The following is a 19,122-nucleotide window of genomic DNA, read 5'->3' on the forward strand; positions in this document are numbered from 1 at the left end:
TCACGCGAGCAGCCCAGCATGCGGCGTGGTGGCGGGTGCCAGGGAAACAAGGGTGCGGGACAGGGGAGAGCGGGACAAAAGTGCGGGACAGTCGCGCGATCTGGCGAAATTTATTTAAGGGTGTGTGAGCGGTAGCTTGGGGCAGTCGGCTGCAGATTTTTCAACGTGCGAAGTGCTGGGAAGGGTCCCGGGTTGATGGGGCTTTACCGAAGTTCGTCGTTATGCCCGCGATGGAGCGACCAGCGCCTCATCTACGGGGACGAGTTCACCTCGTCCTCGCGGGTATCAAGGCCCACCAGACCTCGCACCCCGGATCCCCGAAACACGTAAGCGGCTGACCCGTGAAACCGACTCGACTTTGCCGTTACATTCCGTCATTTCGTCCACCATGACTTTCCGCCCGCGGTTATCCATCGCCACGCCTAGTGTTAACACGTATGCCTCCTTTTAGTTTTTCCTTTGTCGCGCGCAGCTTTCGCATCTCCTAGGTTTTTTCCGTTGTTGGCACTGCATAGTGTTATGATGTAAGCCTCTGTTTCTCTATTACCCCATTGTGTAATGTTTTTTTTGGAGGTCTAGTTAACGATGTGCGTTAGCCGACCTCCGCGCACGTGCGCACATTGTAGTGCCCGCCTAACGCGTGTAGTAATGCCTTAGTGCTCCCAGCTTGCTGCCTGCGCTCACAAAGCCGATATCGATCTAAAACGTTGTTTTTTTTTCTCGTCAAGCGCTGTCCGTCCCCATGTAATCTCTCCGTCTTGTGTATGCAGTAAAAGTATTTTCAAAATGCTCTCGTGCACCCCTGTACCTTCTCATTCACTCAAGCAACTTCGGCACATGTGCACAGGCACCGGCAGCCTCCCTGCAAATAGAAATAAATGTGTCGCGCCTCCCTTGTGTGCGCGAGCGGGAAGGGGGGTTGTGACAATAAGTGGCGTCCGCGACAGGACTGGTTGGACACGTGGCGATGTTGCTGGGACCCGCGTGACTCATTCGTAGCTGAGGTAGAGGCGGACTCCGTGCTTTGTTTGGTCCACATGGCGCAGGGGAAAGTTGAATAGCTTGCTCTCCCTAGGACCGTTGTTGGACTTGAAGGGAGTGTACTTTCTGGCATGGTGGGATTGCGAAAAAAGCACGAGAGTGCGTTTGGCGTGATGAGGTTGTGAGGATTACGAGTACGAGGGAGGGCAGAACAGCATCGAAGAGAAGCTATCCGATAGGGAGCTAGATTTTTGGATGGAGAAGGAATTTAGTAGCCCTCGGACCAGGTATCAAGGGTGACATGCATGTGCTTCAGCAGCAAAGGCAGAGATCCCTGAAAGAATGCGAATAGGAGCAGGGAAATACTCCTCCACAGATTGAGCAGAGAAAACTCAGGGAGAAGAGAGAGGCAGAACTAAAGAGTCAAAGAAAGGTTGTCACCCTGTCACAGGCAAGGTTAGAGAATTTGCTCTCCGTGTGACAATTTCTTGACTTGACGGGAGTGCTCTTGCTGGCATGGTTGGATAGCGAGATAGCACGTGAGCGCCAGTAGCGAGATGAGGATTCGGAGTACGAGGGGCGACAGACTAGCGACGAGGAGAAATTATTCGACAGAGAGCTAGATGTGTGGATCGAACCGGAGTGGAGGAAGGTGCTCGATCTTGGCGCCAAGGGTGAAACGGATGCGCTGCAGCATCAAATGCAAATCTACGGGGAGGAATACAAAAAAGAGGAGAGGAACCGTTCTCCAGAGATCAAATAGAGACGCCAAGGGAGATGGAAGAGGCAGAACTAGCGAGTCGAAGGTAGGAGATAGGGTTGGCACAGGAGGCCAAGATAAGCCACCCAGGAGTGTTTGAAATGGAGCTCTCGAGATAAAAGTGTGACGAGCTGTCCAGAAGACAAGGACATTTTGAGCCGGGGCTCGAGAGAAACAAGACTGAGGCGCAGTTAAAGAGCCCTGGAAAGTCTGAGCCAGAGGGTGAGAGAAAGAACACTGATGCCACAGTTAAAGAGCAGTGGAAAATATAAGCCAGAGGGTGAGAAAAACAAGACTGAGGTGCAGTCAACGAGCCGTGGGAAGTCTGAGCCAGAGGACAAAACAAAAAACCGTAAGGGTCAGAAACGTCGCTTATGAGAGTGGGCTGAGGCACCGAGCTTTCGTCGTAGGGCGAGGTCCTCATTATTTTTAGCTTTTTTCTGGCAACGGAAGGTTTTGACTACCATTTTGTACATGCGCGTGAGAGAGCAATGCTCGCTATGCGCGAGGCACGCGGGGGCCAGCTCTCGCGCAGTTCAGGCTCCTGCAGGAGAGTGAGAGATAGTAGCCTATGGCTGTCTGTCAGGCTGGCCCCACAGTCGCATGTGGGGTTGAGGAATCATCTGGGCGATTGTCGCTTTGTACCCCCTCGGGTGCTGGTCACGCGAACCATTTGCCGGAAAGCGTGCTATGACCGAGCATGCAGAGACACCTTGCTGTAGCTTGAGTGTTTGGATAGTCGAACACATTTTGCGTGTTTGAGTATGCTGTAGTCTATTCCTTGTCAACGTGAGGCTGCTTGTGTCCTCGAAGATCGCGAATGGAGTTTCGGCGTAGGGTAAATTGTTTTTGTTTGTGTACAGGGATGACGTTTTGAGTGTAGTGCGCGTACCTTCTTTTCGTAAGTAGTGGAGCGCACGTGTGTCTTCTAAGCACGTGAAATGTGCTTTAGCAATGGATGCATTTGTTTTCTGGATTATCCCGAGAACGAAGTGTGTGATGTTCTCGTTTTCAGTATTTTCGCGTACGTGGACCTAGGTTGCGTCAGTGGTGAGCACCAATGGTGCGTGACAACCTGGAACATTTCCTTGTGCGAGGTGACGGCGCATGAATATGTGCTGTACAGCTGACTAAAAGTGCTCTGGTGGGACCGTGCTCGGGTCTGTTTGTGCGCGTTGCAACGACGCATTGTAGCTGTGCGACCTCAGAAACAGACTCTCGTTACGAACTTTTGTTTCTTTTTCTTATTACCTGTTCAGTGTCTCGTCTGCTTAGAGCACTGTGTAAGTGTGGTGGCCTGTCAGTTGCGTAGGTCTAAATATTCTGGTACAATATTCCTTAGGGGGGAGCAGTGTCACAAACAGCTGGCCAGGCCGTCAATTTTTTCATTCAGGAGACCAACATGATGGCTTCTCCAGGAGGAGACAGCCATTTTTCGTCTAGCTTTGGGCACCCGACTCACCTCTTCCACTTTTCCCACATTTGCTTTTTAAGTGCGAATGCACTTCTTAAGCGAGCCTGAAGAGTCCGCCGCCGTCCGCACAGCAACAGCAGCGGGTGCGCGCTCCTCGTCTTCCTTGGCAACGGGGGGAGATGGGCGCGCGCTGCCTGGCCTCTGAGATGGCACATACCCACGTGGCGGATTGGCCAGGAATCTTCTCGTATTCCTTGGCAACGGGGGGAGATGGGCGCGCGCTGCCTGGCCGCTGACATGGCACATACCCACGTGGGGGATTGGCCAGGAATCGGGCGTGAGAAGGGCTAATGCACCCGCTTAAAGGAGTACTGACACGAAATTTCAAAGCTGAGATCCGCTCTAGCAATCAAGTACAACGACAACACAAATAGGTGTCTGTGAATGGCACATACTCACGTGGGGGATTGGCCAGGAATCGGGCATGAGAAGGGCTAATGCACCCGCCTAAAGGAGTACTGACACGAAATTTCAAAGCTGAGATCCGCTCCAGCAATCAAGTATAACGACAACACAAATAGGTGTCTGTGAATAAATGCATCTTTCTTTCTTTGTAGTTGTGTGTGTGTGTGTGTGATCTCTCTTCCGCGAATATTACCGAACCGCGCAAATTCAACTCCTGCATTCGCAGTTTCACATTCTTCCCCTTGGGGAAATGCGGGGAATTTTTTTTTTCTCCTTCCTTTTGTTGGCGCTGCTCCGAAGAGGGCAAGAGTGCGGTCGCGGAAGTTCGGCTTGTTCGCCGCGGCTCCGATTTCGGGAAGGCGACGTCACAATTGCGCGAGCAGCCCAGCATGTCGCGTGGTGGCGGGGGCCCAGGGAAGCAAAGGTGCGGGAAAGGGGACAGGGGCACAAAAGTGCGGGACAGTGGCTCGATCTGGTGAAGTTCATTTAAGGGTGTGCGAGGGGTAGCTTGGAGCAGTCGGCTGGAGATTTTTCAACGTGCGAGACGCTGGGAAGGGTCCGGGTGTGCCGTGGCTTTAGCGAAGTCCGTCGGTAGGCCCGCGGCGTAACGACCAGCGCCTTATCTCTGGGGTGAGTTCACCTCGTCGTCACGGGTATCAAGGGCGACCAGACCTCGCACCCCGGATCCGTGAAAAACGTAAGCGGCTGCCCGGCGAAGCTCACTCGACTTCGCCGTGACTCTCCGTCATTCCCGTACACCGTGACATTCCGCCCGCGGTTAACCATAGCCACACGTTGGGTTAAGACGTATGCCTCCTATTAGTTTTTTTCTGTGTGGGGCACAGCTTTCGTTCCTGCTTGGTTTTTTTCGTTGTTTTTGTTGCATAATGTTATGAAGTAAGCCTCTGTGTTTCTGTATTGCCCCAATGTGTAATATTTTTTTTGGTTGTCACAGGTCTAGTAACGCCGTGCGTTAGCCCACCTGCGCGCACGTGCGCACATTGTTGTGCCCGCTTAGCGCCTGTAGTAATGTCATAGCGCCCGCAGCTTGATGCGTGCGCGCACAAAGCCGATATTCATGTAAAACTGTGTTTGAGATGCAACGCATCTCATGCTCACCCCTCTGTCCTTCTTGCGTCTGTCCGGCGTTGTCCGCTCAGCAGCGCCTCTCCTCCCCTCCTCTCTCTGATAGTGAACACTCTCTCCCAAACAGCTGCGGGTTGGCGCAGCGCGCTCTCACTTCGTTGCTCTCACTCACTCCATTGCTCTCACTCACTCCGGGCTCTATCCGGTGGGTGGCGCTGCGCTCGGTGCTGCGCGCGCTGCGCATGTGCAGTACTCTCTCTCTCTCCGCACTCTCCTATCCTTGGGGCGCTGTGAATATAAAGCATCATGCCGCGCTCCGACGGTCTCAGTCGGCGGTCGTCCGCATTACGCTTGCACTCTCTCGCAGTACTCGACGATTGCTTGATGCAATCATCGAGCCCCCAACTGTGCACTTTACGGACCACAAGGCACTCATTCTCGTCTGCAATAAAGATCGTACCTGAGCATACGTGTACTGCATGTGCATTGCATGGTGAAAATGGAAAATTACCCTGACATCCCCTTCACGTGAGAATCCCTGCTATAAGCGTAATCAATACGATGGAAAATGCCAATGGAACCCCCCATGAGATGCGTTGCATCACACCAGGGTTCCCGCGAGAAAAGGTGGGCGTAATTTTTTTTCCTCGTCAAGCGTTTTCTGTCCCCATGTAATTTTTCCGACTTGTGCACGCAGTAAAAGTATTTTTCAAAAGGTGCTCGTGCACCCCTGCATACTCTCTTTCGCTCCAGAAACTTCGGCACACGTGAACACGCACAAGCCGGCACCCTGCAAATAGACATAACGGTTGCCTCGCCTCCATTTTTTGGGCGAGCGGGCAGAGGTGGTTTGTGACACTCTGTGAGTGGTATTTTTGGGTCGGTTGCTGTGTTTCAAGTATACCTGCTTTGGCAGTAGAATTGCCGGCGCTACTCGAAGAAACAAGGTGCGCTCATGCAGTACATAAGCAATGCTCCCACAAAACCCGATATGATAGCACTACAGGAGACAGAATGTACACCACACCAGGCAGGCTACGTCACACACCTCTCTGGGAACCTTCTGCCTAGGGTAGCCACCCTTACGCCACGAACCATCACTGTCGTACAACATCAAATTGATGGCTGCAGCATTGAGAATGTACTCATAGAATTAGTACCTCGTACCAGGGGCCAACCGAGTGTATATGTGCTCAACATCTACAGCCCGCCTAACCATCGCCGCGACACCTTCGAATACTTAATAATGAAAGCAGAGAGCGCGGCGGGCAGAAACGGCCTGGTAATAGTAGGAGGCTTTAATGCAGCGCATCCGGTGTGGGGCTACAAGTACGCCATGCCAAAGGGCAACAAGCTCCACGCTACCATCCATAAACACCGTCTGACAGTCCTCACTGACCCAACGTATCCAACTCGTATCGGGAACAGCATCACAAGAAATACCAGCCCAGACCTTACACTGATAAAACGTTCCACACGCAGAGTGGCAAAATCTGGAAGTGTCGCTGGGCAGTGATCACTATATTGTCCAAACTATCATCCCGACCGCTCCTTTTCGTCGGACACTCAAGTCGATGAAAATAACTGACTGGACCACCTTTCGCAAGCACAGAGTCCAAAGCGACACAACCGACATAAACTCACTTGACCAATGGGTCGTGGACCTGCACCACGATGTAAATAAGCCCTCGAAAGTGATCGCCCTCACCATAGAAGCGCCTGCAGTGGATTCCCACCCCCTCCATCTCTTGGAAGCACGCAAAGGCCTCCAACGAAGATGTAAGAGGCAGAAACATAACAGAAAGCTAAAATGCAGGATAGCAGAGATAAATCGGCAAGCAGCGGAGTACGCAGCCGAGCTCACGCGACAAAACTGGCGTAAGCTTTGCGACGGCTTACAGGGAACGCTGGGCACGGCAAAGACATGGAAGCTCCTCCGCCACTTGCTGGACCCCACACAGAGTAAGCTGGAGAGTCAGAAAGCAGTCCAGCGCTTGCGCACTCTCATCCTGGCAGCGACGACGAGGTACTGGATAAGCCTAAAGACCAGTACATTGGCACAACTTTACCTCCCGTGACTCCTCGCACGTATGCTGGCCGTCCCAACCCGGAGCTGGACAAGCCAATAACGACACAGGAGGTCTGGCAGGCACTTCAAGCCCTAACCCGCAACACAACTCCGAGCAAAGACAACGACACTAACAAGCTACTAAGGAACCTCGACGACAGAAGCATCCAAGCCTTAACGGGGTACTTCAATGAGCACTGGGAACGGGGCACAATACTGGCTGAATGGAAACACTTTGAAATGTTGCTCATTCCGAAGCCAGGCAAACCTACGAAGTTGGACACATTGCGCCCCATATCGCTAACGTCGTGCGTAGGGAAGCTTTTTGAGCGTGTGATCCTCGCCCGCCTTCAACGATACATAGAAGCCCAAGACATTTATCAGCACACAATGTTCGGATTCCGGCCTCACCTATCAACTCATGACATCCTCCTTCACTTGAAGGAAGACGTCTTGGCGCACATTTCTCCTCACTCCAGCAGGGCTATCCTCGTTCTTGATTTGAAGCAGCATTCGACAATATGAGCCACGACGCCATCCTCGAAAATCTAAGTGACACTAACTGTGGTAAACCAATGTTCCAGTATATCCAGGCATTCCTCACCGCTCGCACGGCGACTGTGGGCATCGGACCACTACGAACGCACCTTCAAACCATGTCCAACGAAGGAACGCCACAAGGAGCGGTGCTTTCTCCAACGTTATTTACCATAGCTATGACGAAGATCCAGCAACAACTTAATACCATCCCAGGGATTAAACAAGCACTGTATGCAGATGACATCACGATTTCGACTACTGGTAGGTCAGAAGGCGACATTTAGGGTGCGCTCCAGAAAGCTGCTGACGCAGTCCAACAGTACGCCAGTGTGCGCGGCCTTCAGTGCTCCCCGGAGAAGTCCGCATACTGGGGCTTTACATCCAGCAAGACAGAGGAGGAACGCTAACCATCCAGCGCCTCAACCACACTACCTCGCAAATCATGCGTATGGTGAGTTGAGTAACAAACCGGCACCAGGGTATGAAGGAGGATGATGTCATCAAGTTGGTGCAAGTGCTGCTTGTCAGCCGCGTGGTGTACTCTACGCCTTACCTCCCGCTGAAACCGAGGGAATAGGACCAACTTGACATACTACTGCGGAAGGCGTACAAGCAAGCGCTAGGCCTCCCTCCTCACACCGCCACTAGTAAGCTGGAAGCGTTCGGGGTGCACAACAAAGTGCGGGAGATAATTGATGCCCACCTTGTCAGCCAACTAGAGCGGCAGAGGCAAACGCCGACCGGTCGCACGGTGCTGAGGCAACTAGGCTACCAGATAGCGGACGCCAGCCATCCTCGACCGGAAACTGTGCCACAGGACATCCGTACGCTTATCAGGGTTGCTCCTCTCCCGCGAAACATGCACCCTGAGCATCACGTACAGCTCAGACAAGCGCGAGTGCAATTCCTACTAAGGAAGTACTCTGCCCACCCCCATGTCCGATTCAGGGAGGCGGCCCACTATACAACCCATCCAGCTACAGCAGTAAGCGTCATCGACGGCTCAGGCGATGGCGTTTGCACTGCGACCGTACAAACCAAAAACATCGTTGAAGCCGAAGAAACGGCCATCGCACTGGCAATGACGTCTGCAACTTCGAATAAACCACTTCACGTAATTACGGACTGCCAACAGGCATGCAGAAACTACGGCAACGGTCGCATCTCAACATCCGCCCTCCGATTACTAAAAAAACACAAGGATACCCTCAACCCTACCATACTGATATGGACACCAGGTCACGCAGGGCTCGACGGAAACGAGCGAGCACACGCCACAGCCCGAGCATGCACCCTCCAGGCACCGCACCAGTCGCTCCGTGACCCAGCAGCAGTACCGTGCACTTCTGCAACACCACCGCCTTGCCAGATGTGCCTACCCACCACCACACCAGAAGCTTACCCGAGAAGAGGCTGTAGCCTGGCGGCAACTACATACCAGCACATACCCCCACCTTAGGTTCCTGGACATCATACACTCCACAATATATCCACCAACATGCCCACACTGCAGCGAACATGCAACACTGTACCACACCACGTGGGCTTGCCAGAACACACCAGCAGCCCCTATTATTCGCATTCCCACCCTCGAGCAGTGGGAGGCCGCGCTGTGCAGTTCGGACCCTGAGGACCAGCGACAGTTTGTGGACCGGGCACGCAGGACCGCAGCCGCCGCAGGGGCCCTGGATTGAGGGCTTCTCCCGCTTTTAAGCGCAAATCTGTTGAATAAATGTTTCTACCACCACCACCACCACCACCTGCCTGGTAAAATAACGCAGGTTGCCTACTTCGACCGGCAGCTGAAAACCCGAGTCAGCATTTCATTTTTCGCAGCGCTATATGTAAGAGATAGCGCTCGTTTGGGCTTAAACGATAGTATTTCTTGGGCTACCTAAACCTAGAAATTTTGGTCTGTCTGTATGTCTGTCTGTCTTTATGTCTGTCTGTCCGTCCGTCTGTATGTCTGTGACTCGATTCAGCCACCCGGCCAAAGCTAAATTGTTATTACGCAATAGTCTTATATATTTAAAGCCACATGTAAACGTCTAAGCCCGGTTTATATGTTCATACTTGTCAACTTTGTTGAACAAGAACAAGACTACGCAAATATAGAGATGAAATTAGTACGCAAGGGATATTTACAGTGTTCGTTTATTAAAAAAGTCATGGATGCTTGGTTGTTTGATGGCAAATGATATTCTACATCCACTGCAGGAAGCCGCTGCCTGCTGGCGGGTTATGAAAAATCGCGCGGCAACAGCAACGAAAGGTTCCACTAGCTAGGTTCCACGTGCGGCTTGGAACGCACGTGGAGGATGGCCACGCCGCTCTATAAACCTTCTAGTCGGCCGCCTGCATTCATGCACGTTTCCGCCGTACTGGAGCGCTGGCATCGAGGAACCCGGCCTGTAGCAGTGGAACGCGGTAAATTTAAATCGCCTTGCGCAAACCTTAAGTGTTTTTACCTTGAAATAAGCGCGACGGTACAGGAACAGCATGAGAGGTGAGCGGGAAAGCAAAGGGGGGCATTTCTATGCAAATGTCTACAAAGACTATCGTCTTTTGACGACATTTGCAACGGAAGTAGCAGATACGCGGCCAATTTTTTATAACGGTTGATGCGCTTTAGTGCTGCTTAGTGTTGTCGCTTTTTGTGAATAATTAGGCGGCCGCATACATGTGCTTCTATTTGTGGGATGACAGTTTCAGCTATCCCCTTTCCAGCTTTGCCTGCTGAAGGCTCACGGCGTGCAGATTGCCTCGAGGCAAGTCTCGCGTGCATTTAAGAGTTGCGGAGGTGTTAGGCTGGCGTCATTAAACATTAGCTATATAGGAAGCTTTGTTTTCTCTATTTTCGCGGGATACGTAGGGTTAATGCCGAGTGAAAATGTAGTTATGGTGCCTCGGGGCTTCTCAGGCGGTTCCGTTTTATTTTGGGCCGTCGACCGAGGCAGAAGTGAGCGACGATATCAGCTACACCATAATTAGTTTAATACCCAATAAGTTAGGTTTGTTGCGCCACCCGGAGTTGCATCATTTGGTTACCACTCAAAAATGCAACGCATGAATAGGTCACAGGGCTCGTCATGATCACAGGTCACAGGCTCCTCCAGGTTGGAAAAGATGTCACAGGGCTCCTCATCTAGCTTCAGATTGGCAAAGATGTCTTGCGAAAAAACATGTGAAATTTCTTGCGTTTCCTACCCACTGCGTAGAGTGCTGCCTTGTAGTCTCTGATCCTGCATTTTATTAATCAAAACTTACGCTAATAAAACTTTGACTGCACGACATTTCCGTATGTTGCGATTAACCGTTAGTGTGAATACGGTAACCTCACCAAAACTTCGCGCAACCACTGGCGTTTTGCATTGTCTCTTAAACTTTGTTCCTGTTACCTTCGGCCACTGCCGTAGTGTGAAGCCCATTTTCGGTGAACTTCCGGAATGTTTTCTCAAGAACAGGCCAAGTAACTGCTATCGTAAAGCACAGTATTGAAACATAAACGCCAGTGCAGTACGTTCCATGTTCGAGAGCAAGTGTTAACCAGTTCAAAATTTAGGCTGAATATTTTCACACATGTGTGGTTTAAGGATGGTGATAGGGGCTGCATGTAGTAAGCAAGGGGCATTTACCGTTGTAGTGAACGATGTTTTAACAATAACAGGCGGTACAACGCAAGGGCGTTTCCCTAGGACAAGTAGCCGATGCAGCAGAGAGGGCAAGCCTCCCAAGATGGCATATTCTAGAATAGTCCTGTTGCCCTACATATTGCAATCTTGACCGATCGGCGAATTACTGAAGAAAAGGATCTTGTTTTTATTTACCTCAATGCGCCGGTTTTGTTGGCATCTCAAGCAGCTAAACAAAGCATGTATTGTTTCACTCTTCATGAGCTTTTTTTTCATTTTTTGTGTAGTATTGCGTTTGCGTTTGGCTTTCGTGTTAAAGTTTTGAACAAGCGCATTTCGCATTCTTGCTGCTGCTAAGTAAGCTTTCTCGTTGTAAGTTTGATATTATAAAAAAGTAACTAGAGAGGTCTGCTTTGATATGGTGGGCAATTGTGTTGTATTGAACAGTTGTGTTTATGTAATCTAGATGGCGCTAGGCAAGCGCCTTATGACGTCTGCTGACACAGGCATTGTATATACTCATCACGGACTAATAAAAAGTCAGTATTGTTCGGGGCACGGCGGATGCGGTTTACTTCGAGGTGCCTCCGGCGTAGTCGGGCAGGGTATGAAAGGTGATACAACAGTTGGCGACGAGTGGTGAAGTAACCGAACGCGGGGAGCAATGAGCCTGCACCAACCGCCCGAATTCCTGACGACGCCGGGGAAACCGGCAATTCATTGGACACAGTGGTATCGCGTTTTTAATAATATTCTCTAGTGTCGGGGAGTGACGCACACACACCTGCGCGCCATAAATATTTGTTTTTGCACTGTTTGGGTGTAGAAGGCCAACGCATGTGCTACGCATTGCCAGAGCAGAAACCGTCGACGCCGCCTGCAGCGGGAAAGGAAGGAAGCAGCAACAGCGACGAGTACGAGGCAGCGGGGGCGACATTGGACGCCAATTTCACGGCTAAAACGAACGTCGTCGTGGAGCGGCATCGGTTCGGACAACGTACCCAAATGCCTGGGGAGACCGCAGCAGCGTTGGTCACGGCGTTGCACGAACTGTCCTCGAATTGCGCATTCGGTAAGCAAGTTGACGATTTTATTCGTGACCAACTTTTAGCGAAAACGTGCATTCACGTTCTTCGGGAACGCCTACTTCTATACGGCACATCACTGACGCTCGAACGTGCGCTGGCTATTGCAAACAATATCAAAGAAGCTACTACTCACTTGAGCTGCAGTCATCGGCTGCGAGCATCCAAAATGTAGGAAAACGTCAGATGCCATGCCGTACAAAATCACGATTACCGCTGCCCGAGCAGCACAGTCTTGCTTTTGTTGCGGGTCTTCACGGCATTTCGCAGATTCCAAGTCATGCAAGGCGCGCGATAAAACATGCAGTAAATGCGGCAAACGAGGACATTTTCAGCGTGTCTGTAGGAGCGGCATGCCAGACGAGCGGGCCCTCGCTGTCCGAGAAGCCGATACCTGCAGTGCAGCCGGCGACCTCAACTTGTTGCTTCTCGCCCGGCAGAGCAACGCAGGAATACACACAGAAGTCGTTGTGCAAGATGTACTCAGAAGTTTCCTTGTAGACACGGGCTCTGCAGTCTCGATTCTATCGACCGCCACGTATTCAAGGATGAAATGCCCTCCTGTGCAGCCGACATCAGCGTCTCTTTACGATTTTTCTCGCCGCAGAATAAGCACCGAGGGGTGTTTCACGGCGCCAGTCATCTTCCAGGGTCGGCATTCCGAGATACTATTCTACGTCGTCAAGGGAGGTACCGACATCCTCGACATCGACGCTATCGAATCACTGCGGCTGCACAACGGTGGTATGTCATTGCAGTGCACTGACGTTGCGCAAGCGGCACAGGGCCTTGATCCTGAACTGTTTTGCCAATATTCGTATTTCTTCGATGGAAAGTTGGGACTGGCAACAAATTTTGTCGCTGCTAAGTTACGACGATTGCCATTTTCGGTGCGAGATCCGGTACCCGAAAAGGTGTAATGCCTTGAGCAAGATTATGTCATAGAAAAGGTTGATGCGTCTGAATGGGTGTCGCCAATCGTAGCAGTTAAACAGAAAAAATGGCAAGATAAGGATTTGTGCCGATCTGCGCGAACCATATTCCGTTCGCGCAGATCGACACAAAGCGCCCTTCTGTGCAGCCGACATCAGCGTCTCTTTGCGATTTTTCGCTGCTGTGGTACGATTTTTCACCGTACGATTTTTCTGTGGTACGATTTTTTACAATTTTTCACGGCAGTGGAAATTTGTCAACAACCGCTTTGTGTCGATCTGCTCGAACCGTATTCGGTTCGCGCAGATTGACACAAAGCGGTTGATGACAAATTTCCACTGCCGCCCACGGAAGAACTACTGTACAATCTTCATGCTCAAGGTACTTTTCCAAGACTGATTTCGCCGCCGCATACCACCTAGTACTGCTGAGCCTTGAAAGCAGGGAATTAATTACCTTCATAACCGATAGGGGACTGTACAGATAGTGGACGGCTTGGAAATTTGTCAACAATCGCTTTGTGTCCATCTGCGCGAACCGAATACGGTTCGCGCAGATGGACACAAAGCGGTTGTTGAGAAATTTCCACTGCCGCCCATGGAAGAACTACTACAGATAGTGGACGGCTTGGAAATTTGTCAACAATCGCTTTGGTTCCATCTGCGCGAACCGTATTCGGTTCGCGCAGATGGACACAAAGTGGTTGTTGAGAAGTTTCCACTGCCGCCCATGGAAGAACTACTGCACAATCTTCACGGCGAAAGGTACTTTTTTAAGATTGATTTAGCCGCCGCACACCACCAAGTACTGCTGAGCCCTGAAAGCAGGGAATTGACTACCTTAATAACCGATAGTGGACTGTACAGATTCAAACGCGTCTGCTTCGGCCTTGCATCGGCACCATCAGCTTTCCAGAAAATGGTCAGTATTTCGCAGAACTGAAAAAACAGTTTGTGCTACATCGACGATGTCATTGTGTATAGAAACACGTACACTTCAAGAATGTGAAAGGAGTTTTGCATTTGATTTCAAAGTCTGGACTGAAGCTGAATGACTAATGCATTTCAATGTACAAGAAATAGACTTCCTTGGTCACAGGATCAGTTCCAACGGGATACGCCCTTTACAAACCAATATCGACGCTATCAAGGCTGCGCCAGCTCCAAGAGATAGCAGTACCCTGCGATCATTTTTGGGCATGGTAGGTTATTACGCAAACTTTGTGCGCGATTGTGCGGTGATTGTCGAGCCTCCTCGCGTGTTGCTACGTAAGAACGCCACATTCACTTGGAATGATGCGAGACAAGCTTGTTTTGAGCAGCTAAGAAGTTCCTTGGCCGCAGGATGTTTACAGCTATTCGATCCTGCAGGTGACATTATTGTCACTACGGATGCCTCATCCATTGGTTTAGGAGCGGTGTTGCAAAAGAAAAGAGGTGATGAGCTTGCAACAATTGCTTTTGCTTCTCGCAGGCTTACACCAAAGGAACAAAAGTACTCCGTTGGGGAACTGGAAGCCCTTGCTTGCTTGTGGGCTTGTGAACATTGGAGAGTATACCTTTGGGGTCGCCCATTCACACTGCGTATGGACCACCAGGCTCTGGTCACACTCCTGAGTGCAAATGGAGTAGGTCGTCGTTTATTCCGTATTGCAAGGTAGCATGCCAGGCTGCTGGCATACAGGGTTACGATTGAATTCCACAAGGGCGATAAGAATACGGTGGCTGAGGCTCTTTAAAGGATGCCTCTCCCGGGTTCTGTGGAGGAGGATGAGAGCGGGGAGAGCGTTTGTGTGGTCTCAACATCCGTTACTCATGCGGAGTTTGCCGCTCAAACCATGCAGGACCCGCAGCTTCAACAGGTGACCAATTGGGTGACTTGCACATAGCCTCCCGTGAAGATGTTGCCTGCCGATACAGTTCCGTTCTGCCGGGAGCGGACTGAGCTCGCAGTCGTTGGAGACATCCTGCTACGAGGGGACAAATTTGTCGTACCTTCGTTCCTCGTATCACGGCTTCTTGACGCAGCCCATGAGTCCCAACCAGGAATAACAAGGAGAAAGCAACAACTACGTGAACAATACTGGTGGCCTGCTGCGTGAAAGCAATTAGAGCGATTGAATTTTTCTGCGTATGCCAATCAGTTGACAAGTCTGCAAAACCGTCGACTCCACCTGTGCAGCCAGTTGCATTCCCATCGGCACCATGGCAGAAGCTAGGGATCGATACTGTGGGCCCTCTTTCCAATGTGCCTGCAGATTGTCGCTTTGCCATTACGGCCATCGATTACTTCAGCAAGTGGCCAGAGGTCTGTTTGTCGGCGAAAGTTACTGCTGCAACAGTCACCTCCTTTCTGCGAAGCATCTTCAGCACGGACGGATATCCAGAACAGATCGCGACGGACTATAGTCCTCAGTTTACAGCCTCCGAGTTCGACAGTTTTCACAGGGAATGCCGCATCGCCCATGCGTATTCAGCAGTCTACCACCCGCAGGCTAACGGCCAGGTGTAACGGTTCAATCGGGTGCTCAAAGAGTACATTCAAGTCTGCACACGAGAACGTCAGCCTTTGAAGGAATCTATCACCGAGTACTTGGGAGTCTACCGTTTCACGCCGCATGCCACCACAGGAGTAAAGCCTTCGGTCCTTCTTCATGGCCGTCATCCCAGAACAAAACTTGATCTTGTGTGAGCGCTAGGCAAACAGTTTTTCCAAGTCCCTCAGGTGGCGATGAAATCCGTCCGCAGCAGAGTAGCACAGAAGCAACAAGCCAGTAAGACCTACACTGTTCGTCGACGAGCTGCGAAGCATTCTCCACTAGCAGCAGGTAAACTGGTTCGAGTAAAGTTGCCAGGTCACGTGCCTAAGTGTGCTTTAAGCTACTCAAACCCGTTCACCATTTTTTACCAATGCGACCAAAACACACCCAAAACTTGACGATGGCCGCACCTGGAATCGAAATCGGCTGCTACCCTGCTCTCCACCAGTTACACCACCTCCAGTTGCAAGAACCTGTTCGCCGAAGCAGTAACACCCCTTGGCGAGCCTCAGCAGGGAAACAAGGAACAACCTCTACAGCCATCTGTTCCGACACCAGTTGAAAGGGACGTTCCAGAACTCAGACGTTCGACAAGGCAAGGAAGACCACCATCGGGATTTAGAGACTATCAGTAACATTAGGTGCTTAGTAATTCCAGTTGTTTTTTAAATTCAGAGCATTTCAGTAACTCACGATGTCAACTGCGTTGACGTCCGTATTCCGCACCGCACCCATCCCTACTATATAAAAAAAATACTATTTGGCGCCAGGTTTCGATCCCTCGACCCTGCGGGCGGAACGCAATAAACATGGTGCTCTACCCACTGCGCCACAAAGCCGACACAGTGCCCCTCGCGAGGGGGATGTTTCACTGCGTCTTCCTACTGGCCAGTACACTCGTCGCCATCTGTCGGATGCTGTGCGAACCCTTTGCGGCTGATGGCGCGCGATTTGAAACATTTTGCGTTTACTATCGTAAAATCCAACCCAACGGGCATGTTTAACTAAAGGAACGCGGGAGCTGCCGGTTAATTACGTATTTTACTGAAAACCATGTATCGGAAACCTAGGTGGGCTGTTTTCTTTTGAGAAGCCGCCTTATTGATCAGGATAGAACTGATAAGGAATTCTGATCAAGTTGTGTGTTCAGCAAAGATCGATGGAGCGGGCAGCAGCTTGGGTGGCAGGTTCGTCGTCGGGGGCGGTGATTCTCCATCGCGTCTAACGATGCGCTAAAGAAGGGAAAAGAGTAAGCACCCGAAAAGTAAAACTTGAGAAAAGGGTGCTTGATTTCATTCTCCTGCCAGCACGGACGGATATTGACGGACGAACAAGATTGCGATCAGTACTGCGCTTAGGGAGGCTGTATTTTCTTGAAATTACATTGGAAAGGTGCCGGCGCGAACGCCTCAGCCCTACTACCAAAAATACATGCGCCATCTATCACAATTTAGGGAAGTGGCAAGCTTCAGCCGACCGCAGTGCAATGGACAACCTCCGCTTGGGGCGCCGGCCATATGGACCACCGAACAGCCCAGCACTAGGTTAGTATACCTCCGAAGAGCAGTGCAGGCAGACCCCACCTGCCGGTGACGGGAATCAAATAAATAAAAAAAATGCATAAATACGAAGTTTCCAACGTAGAAAAGAACGCCTGCGAACCTTGTCATATTGTCGCGTGCAAATATCTTACTTGTTAGGGACTCGTTCTGAGGGTGGAAAATGTTGCATTGAACAGTTGTGTTTATGTAATCTAGATGGCGCTAGGCAAGTGCCTTATGACGTCAGCTGACAAAAAATTATATTTACTCATCACGGACTAATAAAAATTCAGTGTTGTTCGGGGCATGGCGAATGCGGTTGACTTCGAGGTGTCCCCGGCGTAGTCGGGCAGGGCATGCAAGGCGATACAACAAATTGTTTTTCGGAAGTCACGTAATTGCTTCGAAAAGTCGATGAAGTTCATTTTTTGTGCCTTGTTGCTTGATTTGTGTTTCAAACATGCCATTGTACAGAAAAGAATATTTATTGCGTGCGAATTATATACGTTTCTGTATAAGGCATGTATATAAAGCAGAAATGGGAGCGTAAATTTTGGATTGTTGTTCCGCGAGGCAACTATTAGAATAGGCATTGACCATAAGGACTGGCAGGAAAGCGAGAGATGTGAATAAAAATAGCATACGGTTCACACTTAGGCGTTATAAAATGAGTATGCTTTAGTAAGAATTGTCTAATATTGGCCTTCTAGAGCTTGACCAATTGTTGACTTTGCACGTTTCCCAAACACCATCCAAGAATGACGGCCAAGGTATCGCCAAGCTCGGACACGTTGGCCACTGATCATTTGCCGCACTTGGGCTGCACTTGCTGCTGCTTGGGTTGTCGCGTTTCTTCCAAATTATTCTCATCCCAAAAAAACAAGTTGCACAAGCGAGAAAGTCGACGTTCGTGTGGTGAAACATTGTGAAAATATTGTGATCAGTGTCGGTTTTAGAAGCGGAGTTCAGAAATCTGTCCTGATACGTAAGCCTACAATCCTGTACGCTCACCTGCTGTGCGGGCTCGACCGGGTGCTGCCGTCCGGCGAGATGCCGAAGGGTGGCGCTACCTACGCTGAAGAATCAAAATAGGCAACGGTAGATATCGTATTCACCGATCGCTAAAATCGCAATCACTGCGAAATTAATGTTGCAAATGCGATGAAGGGAAGGACAATAACATGAAAAGTTGTGCAAAAGATTCTAATTCAGAATTCTCCATATAGCTGCGATCACATCTTCGCCCCGTCGCTAAGCTTAAATTTCTCAACACCCCATCGATGACTCAGCCGGTTGAGGAAGGCCTTCTTCTAAAATTCGCCCCCTCCCGTTCCCCTTGCGTTTGGGTTCCCCAAACTTCTTGGTGTCCTCAAACACCGCATGCGCCTATTCTCGAAGTGGCGGTTGTTTTTAATATATAAGTGCATTTTTAACTGTTATACGTTGTGGGATTTATATCCTTCGTCATGATATCAGCTCTTCACATGTTGACTGGAGATAGCTTTGCTGGGCACTTGAAGCACGGATTTTGCCCGTACAAGAGTAGAGAGATCGAGTATCGAATCAGGAAAAAACAGCCAATAAATCCGGCCAAAATAAAAAAATAGTGATACAATTTACAGGCTAGGGAGAACACAAATTGTAGCTTGCAGAGACGACTCTACACCAAATACGTAAAGAGATAAACCTACAGTAACCCCATCATTTTACAGGGACACGTCAAGAAGATATTTGACCTTTAACTATGTGCAGACAATTCAAACCACAAGATAACCCAGGAGCCTTTGTAGCGTGCTTCCATTGCTTAGTTGCAAACGTGTTTGGAAATGCGCCGGCGCGGGAGAAAATCAAGAATGGCTACGCTCGACATGCCTTCCGACTGCAGAATTGATGAGTGAGGTGCTGGCTAAAGTTGGTGGATTGGTGCGAATGATACTTTGGAGGGCAGTGGTTCTGACTCGGTATTCTTCACGCGAAGAGAGGCTCGTCTCTTCTCAGGATAATGGGGAATGGTTCGCGCATTTCGGTGTCCTCCTGTTTGACTCAATCGAGGCTTCGTTCTCTGTACCCACTAATCG

At 50.4% G+C, this 19,122-nt stretch overlaps 1 non-coding gene across 1 annotated transcript; it reads right to left on the reverse strand.

Moving 5' to 3' along the window:
- Nucleotides 1–16,891: 16,891 nt before the first annotated feature.
- Nucleotides 16,892–17,055, reverse strand: LOC144166835 (U1 spliceosomal RNA). Its single transcript, XR_013321781.1, has one exon. It is a non-coding gene; the product is annotated as a U1 spliceosomal RNA (small nuclear RNA).
- Nucleotides 17,056–19,122: the final 2,067 nt, after the last annotated feature.

Source organism: Haemaphysalis longicornis, unplaced genomic scaffold, assembly GCF_048455015.1.
Source record: "Haemaphysalis longicornis isolate Haplotype H1 unplaced genomic scaffold, Haemaphysalis longicornis Haplotype H1 scaffold_19, whole genome shotgun sequence".
In the NCBI taxonomy this organism is placed as follows: Eukaryota; Metazoa; Arthropoda; class Arachnida; order Ixodida; family Ixodidae; genus Haemaphysalis; species Haemaphysalis longicornis.